General features: G+C 54.7%; 1 protein-coding gene across 4 annotated transcripts in view; it reads left to right on the top strand.

Annotated features, from left to right (window-relative positions):
* The window catches only part of ZNF521 (zinc finger protein 521), a 287,559-nt gene that overhangs the window by 34,595 nt on the left and 236,257 nt on the right, over window positions 1–16,707 (top strand). The window lies entirely within an intron of this gene.

Below are 16,707 nucleotides of genomic sequence, written 5' to 3'. Positions count from 1 at the left end.
GCCTGGCAGAGAGTGGTGAGAGGCCGGTGCACAGCCAACTCAGGGCCCCAGTCGTTCGGTTTCGAACTGTACCTGGGAGTCTGCAGGTAATGGGTGTATTTTAGTTTCCATTTTTAGAAAATACATTTTTATTGATTTCAGAGAGGAAGGGAGAGGGAGAGAGAGAGACATCAACGATGAGAGAGAATCATCAATCGGCTGCCTCCTGCACGCCCCCCACTGGGGATGGAGCCCGCGACCCGGGCCTGTGCCCCGACCGGGATTGAACCGTGACCTCCTGGTTCACAGGTCAATGCTCAACCCCTGAGCCACTCCGACCAAGGCTTCGTTTCCGTTTTAAACACACGACAGTGAGCCATCTGGGAGCTGACGTGGTGGCTAACATGACGTTTGAAAATGCCTCCTCAATAGTTTGTTCCCAAGGCACCGAGCCTTCGCTTGCTATTCCAGTTGGCATGCTGTCTCCCCAGAGCTGCCTGCCCCTCCTCTGCCCTCCCTGCCCCTCCTCTGCCCTCCCTGCCCCTCCTCTGCCCTCCCTGCCCCTCCTCTGCCCTCCCTGACCCTCTGCCTGGCCGCGCCTTCGTGTGCCCGTGGCCAGGCGCATCTTGGACGGCACCTCCCTCCGGAGACAGGGAGCTCACGGGTGGCAGGAGCTGCGTCTTCTTTATCACGGCACCCCCGCCTGTGGCGCACAGTAGGTGCTCACTAAGGTGCGGAAGCTGTTCTGCTCTGTGGTTCACGGACGGGTCAGACCGAGAGGGACACGGGGTGTGACGTGTTCAGGGGAACGGCCGGAGAAAACAAACACGCAGTTCACCGAATGTCTACTCTCTCTGCACGTATCACCTGCGAGAGCCGCCGTCTGAGACCAAGTGGGGGATTTAGATGTTTTTTAGGTTCCTGTCATCTTCCTCCTACGTGTGCAGCTCACACTGCTCGTGTGTGTGTGTGTGTGTGTGTGTGTGTGTGTGTGTGTGGTGTGTGTAGGTCTCTTCTCTCCTCATTTCGTTTTCCTGGCACAAATGCGTCTTCAGCGACCCGCGTGGAGGAAATGTGGGTACGAGGCACGGCGGCTCCCCGCTGTTCTCCGCAGAACGTTGGTATTTCTGTGGGAGTTTAGTAGGTGTTCCATTTTAGCCAGCGTCCCCGGCACCGATCCTTGTGGAGATGTTGGCCTGAGTCCAGTGGACTGGATCTCGATTACAGCTGCTGCGGCTCCTCGAGGAGGGGTGACAGGGCGTCCGTTCATTCGGCCCCAGAACCTGCTTTCTTTCAGAAAACCCATTAGCGTTTTGGAACCCAGGTGTGAGAATTGATGGAGCGAATGTAAACATTGGCCACGGACATATTTGTGTGTGTGTGTGGTTTTTGGTAACTTATTTTGATACAATTCCAAGTTTATAGAGATTTGCAAAACGAATGCCTATAATTCCCCTACTGCTGTTTACCGGACTGCCAATGGTTTACGGCTTACCCCGTTGGCCCTGTCACTCACCGTCTCTCCCTGTCATCGCTCTCTTTCTCTTGGTCACTTGAGAGGAGGTTGCAGACATCACACCCTTCTAAGCGCGCCCTGTGTCTGCCCTGAGAACCAACGCACCCCTAGTTCACCGCAGCTCGCTCCCCGAAACCAGGATGGAAAACGCACCGGGGAATACTGCCGTCTGCCCCACACGTGGTGCTCACACCTCAGCAGTTGTTAGTCACGTCCTTAGAGCGACCTGCAGGGTGTCCCCCACAAGACGTACACCCTCTGGATAATGACTGCTTCCCGGGGTGAAACCTGGAGGGAGGGCTCCCAGCTGCGCGCCCTGGGACACCCTGTCCTTGCCTCACCCACGGCGAGGACCGCGCACAACGCTGCTGGCGTGTCTCTTGCGTGTCCTCCCACCTGGATGCCCTCCCGGCCTCTGTCTTTCTCGACGAGTACCTCGGAGGGCCCCGCTGTGTTTGGGCCGGTGTGACCTTTCCCGCGATTGCATGGGGGTCGGGTCCGTCCCGGCAGGAACCCCCAAGCATGCTGGGCCTGCGCAGCGCTTCGGGCCGGCAAGCCCGGGAGCTGGTTTGTCCCATTGATGCTGTTAATGCCGAGCACTGGTCTGAGGTGGCACCCACCGACCCCTTGACTTAAGTTACTCTGATCCCTTCGAGAGTCACCAGTGAAGTGTGGGAAGGTACTCGGACACGAGAGCCGTCCTCATAAAACATCCACTTTCACTCTGTAGAGTTTGTATTTACTGGGTGGCCTCGTGGGACACTACCCTTTCTTTAAATATATTTTATTGATTTTTTACAGAGAGGAAGGGAGAGGGATAGAGAGTTAGAAACGTCCATGAGAGAGAAACATCGATCAGCCGCCTCCTGCACACCCCCCACTGCGGATGTGCCCGCAACCCAGGTACATGCCCTTGAATCAAACCTGGGACCCTTCAGTCCGCAGGCCAACGCTCTATCCACTGAGCCAAACCGGTCAGGGCCACTACCCTTTCTTATTATTTCATTCGTCTACTCATATCACCATGGGCTTCTGAGTTTTTATCTTACTCATTGGGTCATAATTCATTGCTGTCATTTTTTGGTGCCAAGATCGCCCCAGATTTAGCCAATAGGAGTCCCTTCAGACTGGATTCCGAGCCGTTTTACTGTGTCTCTGTCATCATTTGAGGACTTAGTGCCTGTTCTTGTCCCAGCCCTGCCACCAGCCTTTATTCCGTGATCCCTGCTTCCTTTACGGGGACAGTGGTGTTTTGAAACCAAGATGTGGACATCTGCTCACCGCTAGAAGTACATCCACTCTAGACCCTGCAGCAGGCAGAATTAGGAAACGCATATGCATACTTAACTGATACACCCATATAGTTCCTAAGTGACACATAGGCATATTCATACACATCAGTGCATTCTTCTCTCTCTACTGGAAACGCTGTTCTCGTTGCTTCTTCTAAGTTAACCCAACAGCCCCGGTGTGTCCCAGTCCTTCCTTTTCGTCTCTGTTACTCCCTCTCCAGCAGCGAGAGACCCAGCTCCCCTCATCCCTCGTGTTCACTCGTCTCTTGAGTCTAGAATATTCGTCAAGTAAAGAATTGCTTACTTGTGTCATCACAATATGCAGGCGAACTGAGTAGCGGTCAGTAGTTCTTTATAGTTGTTACTGCTGTGATTTCAGTGTAACATTTACACGCAGCGTCATTGGTAAATGGTAAAGGTACAGAATGAGGAATTTTGACAAAACCCGTGCACTCATGTTACCCACCTTCCTAAGGTGGTTCCTCCCTCCTGGAAATTTCCCTCTCAGCCCTTTCCAACGAGTGAGGCTCCCGCAGAAGGAGCTCGTTCTGATTGGTCGTGCGTGTTCTAGGACTTCCTGTCAGTGGGCTCACGCAGATGTCCTCTTTTTGGTGGCCGGCGGCTTTTGTTCGGCACAATGTCTGCAGGATGCACTCATACTGTGTGTATGTTTGTTCTTTCAGTTGCGGAGTCGTTGTCCATCGTATGACTATGTCGTAACTTCTTGATTCTCCTGTTAGACGTTTTGGTTATTTTAAAGGCCGGGCTATTGTGAATAAAGTTGTGGAGACCCTTCCTCTGTATACCTTTTTGTGGACAGACCTGTGTGTTTTTTTTTCTCTCGAGAGGAGTAGAAGTGCTGGGCTGTGGGTGTCGGGTGGGGAATGTAGGCGTTCACTGTAGGTTGTAACTGGATGAAAACTCCGGAACCTGTTACACCTGCCGGCGTCTGAGCGTGCGAGTTGTGCCTCTCGCTGACATTCGTGTTGTCGGTCTCTTTGGTTTTGGCATTCTGTTGGGTGTGTATAGGTCTTGTTTGTGGATTTCCTTACATTTTCTAGCTCCTATATATCTGACTTCATTTAATGCATTTTCCCGAGAATGCGTGATTTCCGGAGAATCCCACCAAGTGCAGGCAATTAGTACGATTGTGTTTTCGCGGGAGTAGCTGGGGCTTTAAAGGAAGCTTCTGCTGTAGCATCGACACCCACATTCGGGGAAAGGCCTGCGGACTTGGCTGACAGGCCCCTGTGTACCCTGCTGCAAGGAGTCATGCCTGAGGTAAGGGTGCTTATCTTCAGGGGAAAGGGAACTTTCACATTCAAGTCACTAAGAAAACAAACTTCAGGCTCTACTTGTGCTCACTTATTGTTGAGTTTTGTCATGTGGCTGCCCTTATGCTCAGCTCTGTGAAATAGAACAGCAGCAGGACGCCTTATTCCTACAGTTCCTGCCTGTACTGCACAACTTCAGTACCTGTGGGCTCTCAGCAGCTGGTAGGGGGAAGATACTGTGTGCGGCTTAAATATCGTTTCTCTTCACACACAACAACAGACAAATTCTGCTACCGTCCCTGGTTTATGCTGATGCCAGGCTTCCCGAGGGCAGGGAGCCTGGTCGCCCGTGCACGTGGAGCGGGGGTGGGAGGCAGAGGTGGCGGGCAGCTTCATGGACGTTTCAGGAGCCGCGGACCGATGGGCCTCGGTCCTGTCCAGGCCGGTTTCTTGCCGAGGGCGGCAGGTGACGGGAGAAGCAGAGGTGGAGGGGCAGGGAGAGAGCAAAGGGGGAGACACAGACCAGGGACCATCACATTCGTTGAAGGTGTTAAAGTTGAAACTTAAATTGTCTAAGGTTTAATCTGGGGAAGATTGAAGACTCTGGGAGCATTTTCATTAAAAAGAGACTTTCACCTCCTTCTTCGGCTACAGCCTTGAATGGAAATCAGGAGGCCGACCCTTCCCATTATTGTTTCCTGCTGCTCGAGTTAACGCTGTTCTTGGTGGTTTTTCTCCTCCTCTTCTTCCTCATCTCCTCCTCCTCCTCTTCCTCCTCCTCCTCATCTCCTCTTCCTCCTCCTCTTCTTCCTCATCTCCTCCTCCTCCTCTTCCTCCTCCTCCTCCTCATCTCCTCTTCCTCCTCTTCCTCCTCTTCCTCCTCCTCCTCCTCCTCTTCCTCCTCCTCCTCATCTTCCTCCTCTTCCCTCCTCCTCTTCTTCCTCATCTCCTCTTCCTCCTCCTCCTCTTCCTCCTCCTCCTCATCTCCTCTTCCTCCTCCTCTTCTTCCTCATCTCCTCTCCTCCTCTTCCTCCTCCTCCTCCTCATCTCCTCTTCCTCCTCTTCCTCCTCTTCCTCCTCCTCCTCCTCCTCCTCCTCCTCTTCCTCCTCCTCCTCATCTTCCTCCTCTTCCTCCTCCTCTTCTTCCTCATCTCCTCTTCCTCCTCCTCCTCTTCCTCCTCTTCCTCCTCTTCCTCCTCCTCTTCTTCCTCATCTCCTCCTCCTCCTCTTCCTCCTCCTCCTCCTCATCTCCTCTTCCTCCTCCTCCTCCTCTTCCTCCTCCTCTTCTTCCTCATCTCCTCCTCCTCTTCCTCATCTCTTCCTCCTCCTCCTTCTTTCTTCCCTTTTTCCTGCTCCTTCTGGTGGAAGAAGTGCTGGTTTAGCAAAGGGGGGTACTTCTGGTTGTTCTCTTCCTCTTAGTTTGCTTTCTCTCATCACTGTTTTCCGTCCTGTTTGTCTTCTCACTTCGTCCGCCACGTGTGCACCTTTGCGATTTTCCTGCTTCCTGTTCTCTCTTCGGGACTCCTCAGGCCTTTGTCCGCATTTCTCTGTATTTTCTCCCTGTGGTGTAGTCGCGTGCTGCGCCCTCAGCGGTTGTTCCTGGCTCCCACGGCTTCCCTTCCCCTTCCATTGCTCTTAAAGTGTTGCCGGACCTGTTCGCCCTCCTCAGCCAGACCTGAGCCTGAAGACTGTTGGGTGAACTGTGTCCGTGGCGACAGAGGAGATGCTGAGTGGAGTCCTGGGGGCTCGCTCTAGAGTAGAACGGGGGAAGAATCTTAAAACGCGTTGTTTGTAGGGGAGCAGCAATGAGAGGGCTCCGGGCCTGATGCGTTGGAGCTGCTCAGGGGGTGCTGCTGTCAGAGGGCTGGTGGCCCCCCTGCCTGCGATCCCCCCCCCGCCCCCCCGTCCTTTCCCCGAGGGTTCCTGCTCCTTCGGCCACTTTCATCCCCAAGGGCGAGGCCCTTCCTGGGACAGCTTACCCAGAGGAAAAGGGATTCACTCTGCATCAGAAGTCTCGCCGAGTGAGCCCACACTCGCCCAGGCCTCAGGGAATGGAGATAAAGTGGGGATCAGGGGGTCCATGGTGGGAGCAGGGGGTCCACGGTGGGCCCAGGGTGAAAGGCACCTGTGGATTGTGTGGGTCCCGGGTCCAATCAGTGGCCTGGGCCAGCCCCGCAGACAGGAGGTTCGGCAGGAAACGCAGAGGCCTGAAGCGTTACACACAGCTCCTGGTGTCCCCGCCGACACTGCGCCCTGGACCAGCATCTTGACCCCGGGAGGGCGGGCGGCCCTGAGGACGGAGGGCGGGCACTCACGAAGTCGTTCTTTCTTTGTCTCCGGTGCAGCCTTCCTCCTGTTTACAGCCAGGCAGTCATGTCCATCCCTGCGGGAAGGAGCGGGGAGGGGAGCCCAAAACCACATCCCACGCTTCCATGCGGCCGTGGATGGAAGCCCTGTCTCCCCACCTCGTCGCTCCCTCTCCCGGCGTCTGGGACGGGGGAGAAATCAACGCTCCGGTGCTGTTGGGACTCTGAGATGCAGAAGGCAGATTATCAGAATAGATGTTCAGAGGAGGAAAAGCACAGGGAGCCTCTCATTTTCCTAATCCGCAGCCCTGTCAGTTCGTGCCAGTTCCCTCGGGGGCGGGGAGGGCTGGGAGCTAGAGGGGCCTCATCACACTTCTCAACACAGATTTCATAGCCGGTGCTCGGGGCGCGGGTACGAGGCCTTGGCTGTGCTCACGAAACCGGGTTGGACTCGCCTGGGAGCCATGGACCCTGAGCTGCCTTCCCCGGTGACTGACCAGAGCACTGCTCAAGCTGTACGCGCATCGGGCGGAGTCATGTTCTCTCCCACCTGCCAGTTTGCAAACCTGAGTTGTCTGTCAAGCGTTCTTGGGCGTCATTAATGAGATTCGCCTGTGTAGATGCTGGGAACTAAATGTGTTGCCTCCGCTCTACACCCTCCGGCCCCTCCTGTTCGTAAGATGGTAGAAGGAGATGTGAGTGACAGCAGGGACGTTGCGCTGGGGGGGACTGGCTTGTAGGACACACTGATAAAGCCCCGGCCGGAGTTGCGGCTCCTTCCAGATATCATCACTGCACAGATTCCCGTTTTTGAGGAAAATGAACGGAATGATGGGCGGACGCTGTACATCAGTATGAAGTAGTACGTGTTCATTTAATTCGGTTTTAAAACATGTGAGACTTCCTGGGACCTCACACACATGCTGTGAACTGAAGACGGTTAGGCACTGGGATTGTTTTTGGCCAAAGAATCTTTTTTTAAAAGGGAAAGACTTTTTTTCTTTCCAAATCAAAGACTGGTTGGTTCTACCTGCAAATCCGCTTCCATAGGAGCTGCTTCTGTTGACAGGGGGGAGGGGAGCGGGGGGGGGGGGTGGCGACAAGGGGACCAACCGAGTGTCCCATGGAACGAAGCCACGTCTTCACAGACGCCTGTTGGAACAGCTTCTAAAATTTTTTATTTTTCCCCTTTTAAATGATTATTTGAAATAAATTACAAGGAATAAATGCTATTTTAACTGTTCAGTTTGTATCAATTAGGCTTATTATGACATTATAACTTTATTTGCATCTTTATATATTTGTTTCTATGTTAATTCATTCATAGTTTTTAACCTTCATATATTAATTATCTATTTCTATATTAATTAGGCTTAAGGCACTGTATGTTTTTTTTTTTTCTATTTTCCTCCACTTGGATTGATTTCTGGTTTCCTACTTGAAGTATTTCCTTGGTTTTCCGCCTGCTCCGTTCCCAAGTCCTCCAGCCCCAGGTGCGGGTCCCCGTCTCGCCGTTTCCACCCCAGCCCCTTCTCCATGTACTTCTTCGTTCTCAGACCAGCTTCAAGCTTTTTGATAAAAAGTTTCAGTACGTATCTTCATAACATCTATCTCTAGATACGTGGATGATACAACATTCGCACAAGTAGAAATTGGTAAATGAATTTAAGAAGAAACAAACAAGTTTTTTATAATAAATTTACGTCGCTTTGAAGTCCTGGCCTGGATGCGTTTATTTTGACAATTTGTCCTAATGGCTGTGAGACTGAAGAAAAAGCATCGCAAAACCACCAGAGAGAACATCTGTTAGTGAACTTCTTTTTCTTTTTAAGGTTTTCTTTCTTTTAATTTACTGATTTTAGAGGGGGGGGGGTGCGGGAGACACTGACTTGTCCTTTTATCCACGCATTCATCGGTTGATCAGTGCGTGTGCCCTGACCAGGGGTCGAACCCACAGCCTTGGCGTACGTGCTCGCCGCTCTAACCACTGAGCACCTGGCCAGGGCCATGCGCTTCTTGACGATGTTGGTCATTGTCGCCGGTGGCTGCGAGCCCATGTTTCAGGTAATTTTCGTGTCCTTCGCCCTCCCCCGCGCAGTGGCGAGAAGCGCTGGGAGGAGGAGGGCGGGGCCAGGCCTGCCAGTCCCTGCCGTCCGGTTGTGACTGCCCGCATCTTGCAGTTTTCTGGCAGAAACTTTGTACGTCGCTTGTCAGGTGTGGGATGGGGTGCGAGTCGCTTAGCCAACATGAAGGAGGTGCCCACGGGCTCCGCTGGGCTTGGCGGGAGCACTGTTCCAGGCGTTTGCAGGTGTGGGCAGCGGCGGGGGACGCCGGGCGCCCAGGCCCAGGACCGCGTTATGTCCCCCCTGGGGAGGGTCTGCCTTGTTTCTGGGCGGCTGTTTCTGGCGGGTGTCGGTTCTGGTTCTGGTTCTGACGGTGGCTAAACGCTCAGCTCAGCGCACCTTCTCTACGCGGGACACGTCCCTGTATTTCAGAGACCGCGTTCCCACTGCCCCTCCCCGCTCACCTCCCCGCTCACCTCCCCGCTCACCTCCCCACTCACCTCCCCACGTGCAAGACAGCTCAGTGAGTCCCTGTCCTCGTGGGCTGTGTGTGTGTGTGTGTGGGGGGTGTGCTGTGTGTGTGTGTGTCTGTGTGTGGGGGGAGCTGTGTGTCTGTGTGTCTGTGTGGCTGTGTGTCTGTGGGGCTGTGTGTGTGTCTGTATGTCTGTGTCTGTGTGGCTGTGTGTCTCTGGTGCTGTGTCTGTATGTCTGTGTGGGGGGGGCTGTGTATGTGTGTGGGGGGAGCTGTGTGTCTGTGTGTGTGTGTGTCTGTGTGTCTGTGTGTCTGTGTGTGTGTCTGTATGTCTGTGGGGCTGTGTATGTGTGTAGGGGGGACGGTGTGTTTGGGGTATGTGTGTGTGTCGTTTTCCGAGTCTGGCAGCACCCTAAGTTCTCCCGTGACTGGCTCGGGCCATGGGCGCTGCAGAGGGCGCCTCCTGTGTGCGAAGAGGCCCCTGGAGCTGCCACCTGGGTCAGCGCGTTGGGGTTTCCACGTGGGTTTTGCTGTGGCAGTGTTTTTGATATTGGTACCTCGTCTGCCATTCTCTTCTCAACACGTTTATTTGTAAAATTCCCTGCCAAAATATGGATATAAAATAACCATTTTTAGGGTCATTATTTCCTCAGTGCTTTCCGGATGCTTTGGGGCATTGAGGATGGGATTTATGAAGGGATCGCATCTCTGAGCTACATTCTCCCACTTTGAATCCTAAGTTATTCCACGGATTAATTTATTAAAGTGAAATCGTTGTTGTGGTGAAGGGGCAATTTGAAGGAATGTTTCTCTCTGTTTTTATGTGTGTTTTGAAGTTAGGCCTGATTTAAAACTTGCCAGTCACTAGGTAATTACTGATCATGGACTGGAAGTTTCTGAAGGAGGGAATTTCCTAGAAATACAAAATAAATGGGTGCATTCACTCTACTTTTTTACAAGTAAAATCCAAGTGGAGACTATACAATCCTGTGTGTATAAATACACAGATTATCCTTGATTAATTCTAGGTTTTTGAAATTAACATTTTTTTTTCTTTCTTAATCCTTGCCTGGGGATATGTTTTCATTGATTTTTCTTTTTTTTTTTTTTTTTTGAAAGAGAGAGGAAGGGTGTGGGAGAGATACATGGATGTGAGAGAGAAGCATCCATCGGTTGCCTCCTGCACACGCCCCGACCAGGAGTCTGACCCACGACCTAGTGTGTGGCCTGGCTGGGAATGGAACCTGCAGCCTTTTGGTTCAGGGAGGACATAACGTTTTGTCCTATCCACCCTTCCGCCAGGGTGGAAATAACGTTTTGAAATGCAGAGAGTTCAGAAGGAAAGTCGGCATTATTTGTGTGTAAGAAATGTCACCTCTGGGTGTGGCCTGGAGCCACCGTTGTGTCCGATGAACGGCTTTGCCTTGCTGGTGTAGTTAATACTGAGCATATGACCATCCCATCTTGGGGTTCCGCTTTATTTGCCAAAAATGGTAGAGAGAGTGTCAGGAACACACACCGGGGAGAATGTCTCCAGGAATGCCCGGTGTCCTCGAGGGGCACGGATGGTGCGAACGCTGTTGGCGTGTCCCTGGGGAGAAGTGTGCGCGTCAGGAATGAGTGAAGGGCTGCGTGTGGGACGTGGAAACAGCGGGGCCTCCCCTCCGAGGAGGAGGAGCGAGAGGCCAGGCATCCCGCACCCTCTGCAGCCGCTGCCCATGTCGATGGCAGGGGCAGGGCGGCGTCCGCTCTTTGGATCCAGCTGTGGGAGCAGGAGGGCTCTGCGTGCAGCTGTTCTCAGGCCTGAGTCACCAGTTACATCCTGAGGTGCTGGAGTTTTACTTTTCCGTGTGACTGCACTGAGTTACCTGTTTTTTTACGTGACTCCACTTAGGACAGTTGTGGCTGGTAGGTACCTACTTCCTTATAGGGCAGCGAGTTGCTAGGGCTGCTGGCCGTCCTTTCTGCGCGAATTCCCTGGCTGGGGATCTTGTCTTGGGGGATGGCAGCGATGTCACCCTGACCTACGACCAGGGAAGGCCGGCAGGACCCCCCACCCTGGGCCGCAGGCTTCGCTCCTTTACCTTCAAGGACTGGGAGGGACTCACCAGCCTTTCCTCTCAGCTCACCTTCGGGGACATTTCCCTGATTCCGGACCCTTGGTTTTCGGATGTGGGCGACTGTGGACCCAGGGGAGACGTTACGATCACCTGGGAGCTGGGGGCGGGTTACAGACGCAACAGTAAAAGCCAGAGCGGCCGCCAGTTGACCTGTCTCCGTCATTCTCGCAAAGTAGACTTTCTGTGTAAAGGCTGCTGCTGTGAAAATGATTCAGAAGAGCTGTTCTTTTAGGAAAAAACCCTAGCACATATTCAGACACGAAGATGCATTTTTGTTGTTATAGCACGAAAACATTTCCCATTTAATTTACAAGTTATTTAAAGCGCATATTTTTATTTTCTCAGACTGCCTTTCAGCTTAACTCTTACGGTTTCATAAGCATTCCCCCCAACCACCATGACGTGGTGAGGTTGACAGGTTGCTGAAAGTGCTCTTGTAATTGTTGTTAAAGAAGTCTCAACAAAACAATGAGAAAACCCACTGTGTGGGAAAACATATTTGCCAATGTCATATCCGATAAGGGCCTAATCTCCAAAATTTATAGGGAACTCATACAACTTAACAAAAGGAAGATAAACAATCCAATCAAAAAAAGGGCAAAGGACCTAAATAGACACCTTTCAAAAGAGGACATTCAGAAAGCCAAGAGACATATGAAAACATGCTCAAAGTCACTAATCATCCGAGAGATGCAAATCAAAACAACAATGAGGTACCATCTCACACCTGTCAGACTGGCTATCATCAACAAATCAACAAACGACAAGTGCTGGAGAGGATGTGGAGAAAAAGGAACACTTGTGCACTGCTGGTGGGAATGCAGACTGGTGCAGCCACTATGGAAGACAGTATGGAGTTTCCTTAAAAAACTGAAAATGGAACTCCCATTTGACCCTGTGATCCCACTTCTAGGAATATATCCCAAGAAACCAGAAACACCAATCAGAAAGGATATATGTCAGGTCTGTCATTCGCTTACTGTTTCTTATTTATCTTGTGACTTTTCCAGGCAGAGTATTTGCTTTCCACGGGCGTTTGATGCTGGTTATCAGGAAGCAGTGTTTTGGGGCCGCATGGATCTGGCGTAATGTTTTACGTTAAATATTACTTGTTATCGTGCACTTCGAAGCAGGGACGTAGCGCTGCCTGGGAGCTCATGTCTGGGCTGCTCTCCGAGGAGCCTGTGTGTGGCGGCCCCTCGCGCTCACCCCTCTGCTGTCGGGGGCGAGCCTCGGCTGTGGGCCAGTATCTCCTCTTCCCTCCAGGGCCGCTCTCTGCACGGGGAGGCCTGGCCCGCTCTCCCAACCCCAGCCCTTTCCCAGGTCGCTCCTTCGGCCCGAGAGCCAGCTGCCGCCTCTTGGGACGTTGATGCTCCTGCTCTGTCGTTTGGCCGCGTGATGGCCTGGGTGCAGCAGCCCAGCCCCCTGCCTCAGTTTACCTTCCCCTCCCATGGCTCCCCGGCTTCCCTCCCAGTCCCGCCTGCCCTGCAGCTCAGGGGCCCATCCCAGTGGAAGCGCAGACCGGGCTTGGCCTGAGCTTTCACAGCGGCTACTCAGTGTGACTTACGTTGTTCCCAGCAGCTGACGGGAGCTCTCTTCCCGGGAGCAGTGAGCAGGGGACAGACAGGCTGCTGGTACCGGTGCCACCCGCTGACCCGACCTGCAGGCTCAGCTCTGGGGAAGGCGCGCCGGCACCCGGGCTACACTCAGGGCCTCAGGGACGGTGGGAGGAACGGCCGCTCGCTGGTCCGCTGCCCACACACCTCTGTGCGTCACAGACAGTCCAGTTCCGTAGCATTTCTCAAGATCCCGTGTTTGTCTAATGAACACGGGAAAGCCAGGGCGCGGGGTCTCCTGAAAGGGGTCAGCAAGCCCAGCCGGGGGCTTCAGGGCCGGCGTCCTGGGCGTAGGCGGGGCAGCGGGGAGGCACCTGCAGGCAGAGGAGAGAGAGAGGAGAGGGGGAGAGGTGGCAGCACCGCTGGGGCAGCTCTGGCTGGAGGACAAGGGAAGGGTGGGAGTCCGGGAGGAAGACTGGATTCCTCACCTGCTGCTGGGCAATCGTCACTCCAACACCTTCTGCTTAAAGCAGTGTTTGTGCATCATCTTCAAATGTCTGTGGGCCAGAAACTGGGAGCTGCTGGCCTGGGCGATGCTGTTTGGGGTCTCAGGGGAAAGCAATCCCGGGTTGGCAGGGATGCTGTCTGCAGGGGGGGCTGGCGGGTCCACATCCAAGCTCAGTCCCTCGGCCGCTGGCTGCGGACAGTGGGCCCCCCCACGGCCTGTCTGCGGGGAGCTCAGGGCAGGGCCCTGGCTTCCCACAGCACAGTCCTTTGGGGGGCGGGGAGGGGGGTAGAGAGAAACACCGCAATGTGCTCGTGACCTCACCCTGGAAGGGGCACGCCATTACTGCTGCCCGTTCTAGGCCCCGCAGGTCAGCTGGGAGGACATGAGAGGGAATTACAGGAACACTGAATCCCCGGAGACGGGCTCATGGGGCGGCTTGAAGGCTGGTTAACGCAATGGATGGGAGGGAGGCCTGGGTCGTGCCCTGGGGCCATGCTGAGGCTTCGGTTTCATTCCCTAGTCCCCCCCCCCCCACTTCTCTGAGGGCTCTGGGGACCGACCCCCATCAGGGAGGCATTTCCTGTGCTGGGTATTCAAGGACGATTTTATTTGAACATTGAGGTTGGAAGCTTAGGAATGTTGATCTTGGAGGAGAAGTTAGCGGGGAGGGAGTTCCAGGTACAGAGGCAGCGCTTGCGATTGCACCATAAGAGAAGACGAAGGCGAAACCGGGGCGGTGGCCGTAAGAGAAGCGAGCCCAGTGCGATGCGTGTACAGGAGGCAGCGTCACCGGAGGTAGCGAGTCACTCCTTGCGGGCACAGGAGCCCGGGGGACCGAGGGCTGCCCCACACCTGGGGTGCCTCAGGCGCACGGGGCGGCCACCACCCACTCCGCGGACGACAGAGGCAGGTGTGGGTGGGAAGGCGAGTCCACTTCCGCTCCTGTGACCCGCGTGAGGCTGTGTGGCTGGAACTGTCTCTGGAAAGAGCGGCTGCATATGCCGGCCAGAACCGCAGGCAGGCGCCGGCCACACCGTCCCCCTGGCTCCTGGAGTGGGGTTTAGTGTCCCCTTTGCCAGCTCTCCCAGGTTCTTCCCCAGCGTGTCCCCACTTTTGTGACAGCGTCTGACCCAGCCCCCTCCCCCATTTTGATAGTGAAGAATCCCCTCCCTGTTGGTGACGCCCGGAACCTGGGCCTTGGGTTCAGGGCCCCGGGTGGTCGGGGCTGCTCCCGCAGGTGGAACTGACCCCTGAGGAGCAGGCCCTGGAGCAGCATCGAGGCTGCTGCGCCCCTTCCGTCCAGGGAGGGTGGGCACGGGCTTGGCGGGCGCCTTACTGAAACCCAGCAGAGGCGTGTGAGCGCGCTCCCCTCGGGTTAGAGGCGCGGGGCGTGTTGTAAGGACGTGCTGAGGCCCATCCGTGGAAATCTCAGGGCGCAGGAAGTACTGGATGTGCCCCCGCACCCCCCGCCCCCAACCGGAAGTGACCAGGCCGATTCCTTCCTCTTCGCGCGTGGAACCTGGGCCCTCGGCGCCCTCACAGGCCGCGTGGGGCTGAGTTTCAGACGCGCACACTCCCGTCCCCTCCCCAAGCGTGATTTTCATTAAAAATTCCATTAGCTTAAGAAATCAATGTGATCGTCCCGCAGTCATTAGTTCTTACCAGTCTCTGAAAGGGGAGACGCATTAACAAGACCTGCAGATGTTGAGACGAGTAAAGGAGGCGCGTGCCTAATGGGGCTGCTGGAGACGGCGGTGGAACGGAGCGGGGCGTGGGCCCTGGCGACCGGCCGCCACGGTGCAAACCTCACTGCTCCCCGAGCCCGCGGCGTGGCCGGGGCAGGTTGCTGACGATTCTAGTCTCACGCGTCCTTATCGGTAGAGGGGGACCTCGATGAAAAGGCAGCGCTGTGCCTGCTTCGGGCGTCGGCCGGGAAATGGGAGAGTAGGTGCCGAGGCAGGTGGGGCACGCGGCGCACGCTCATCGTAAGCATCGCGAGTCGTGTCGGTGTTACGGAAGGTGGTAGCGATCCCTTTGAGAATAACTCACAGGAGCCAGGTTCCTGCCCTGAGCGCCTTCCAGGATTTGGAGCGGTGGAAGGGTGAGTTGAGTTCGTACCTGGCCGCTCAGTCTTAATTTCTCCCCCTTTTAAAATTCAAAGGGGAGGCAGGTGTGACGGATGCTGGAGGAACGGGGCGAGTGGGGGATGTCAGTGTTCGTGTCATTACGTTTGCCTCTCAGCGTGGTAGGGGGACCTTGGTGGTTAGATTCGCAGAGAATAGAGCAGCGCTCGCCAGCTGGTGGCCCGCGAGGTCCGGAAGGTTGACCGCCCGACCCCTAGGACAGAGGACACGATGTTGAGGATGAAGAAGAGAGGCCTGTTTCTGTGTCACATTTTATTCCAGCTCCGTTCCGGGCAGAATGTGGACAATGGAGGCCCTGACGTAGCTTTTGGCCTGCGCTCCAGCGCGTGTAAGTGTGAGCGTTGCGCAGTGGAGATCGGAAAATGTTAAACTAGTGGCCTATTCACTGACGGACAGTTTCCCACGCATCTTCCAGCATATTTCCAGAAAGTTCTCCCTGGTTGTATGGATTAGCTCGAAAATGATAAAATACTAATTTTCATTTGGTGCAATTAAAAAGACTCTACCGTGCTTGTAGTGGGCAAGCATAGATAGCATCATGCCATTGGCCGAGCACAGCGGTTCTCAACCTTCTGGCCCTTTAGATACAGTTCCTCATGTTGTGACCCAACCATAAGATTATTTTCGTTGCTCCTTCATCACTGTCATGTTGCTACTGTGATGAATCATCATGTAAATATCTGCTATGCAGGATGGTCTTAGGCGACCCCTGTGAAAGGGTCGTTCCACCGCCAAAGGGGTCGTGGCCCATAGGTTGAGAACCGCTGGCTGAGATAGGTGCTTTGCTTTTCGAGGGGAATGGAGCCCGAAACATGCATTCATGCACCGGATGGCTGTGCAGACAGCTGCCTGTTCTTGCCGGCACCAGGCAGTAACGTGCCGTGTTAACGTGGACACGCCAGTGCGGGTTCGCCGTCGCCTCCTCCTCTGCTCTGCCTTGTGCGGGCAGAGAAACGCGGGCCGTGGTCCCTGGCAGAGGGTCTGGGTGTACCTGGGGGTAAAGCACGTGCACCCGGAAAGCCCCTCGGAGCGAGGCCGTGTGTCCCTACCGGCCAGCAGGGCTGAGTGAACGATGCGTCCGAGGAGCCTTCACAGACGGGAGCGGCCAGTGTGTGCGGGAGCCGGCGGCAGAGGCTGTGGGAGAGCCCGGCTGACCTCCACGCAGGGAGGCCATTTGGAGCTGAATGGGAGGGGGTGGGTGTGGGATGGGAGGGCAAGGTGGGCATCCAGGTGGGGAATTGCAGGTGGATCAAAACACTTTGCCTTAAAATTCTGAGCCCACCCGGGCGTGGCTCAGCGGTTGAGCATCGACCCAGGAATCAAGAGGTCACCGGTTCGATTCCCGGTCAGGGCACATGCCCAGGTTGTGGGATTGATCCTCAGTGGGGGGCGTGCAGGAGGCAGCGGTCAATGGTTCTCTCTATCACTGATGTTTCTCTCTCCCTCTCCCTCTCTGAAATCGATAAAAATATATTTT

This window comes from Myotis myotis, unplaced genomic scaffold (assembly GCF_014108235.1).
Source record: "Myotis myotis isolate mMyoMyo1 unplaced genomic scaffold, mMyoMyo1.p scaffold_m19_p_9, whole genome shotgun sequence".
Classification (NCBI taxonomy): Eukaryota; Metazoa; Chordata; class Mammalia; order Chiroptera; family Vespertilionidae; genus Myotis; species Myotis myotis.
This window is presented reverse-complemented; position numbering and strand designations above follow the sequence as displayed.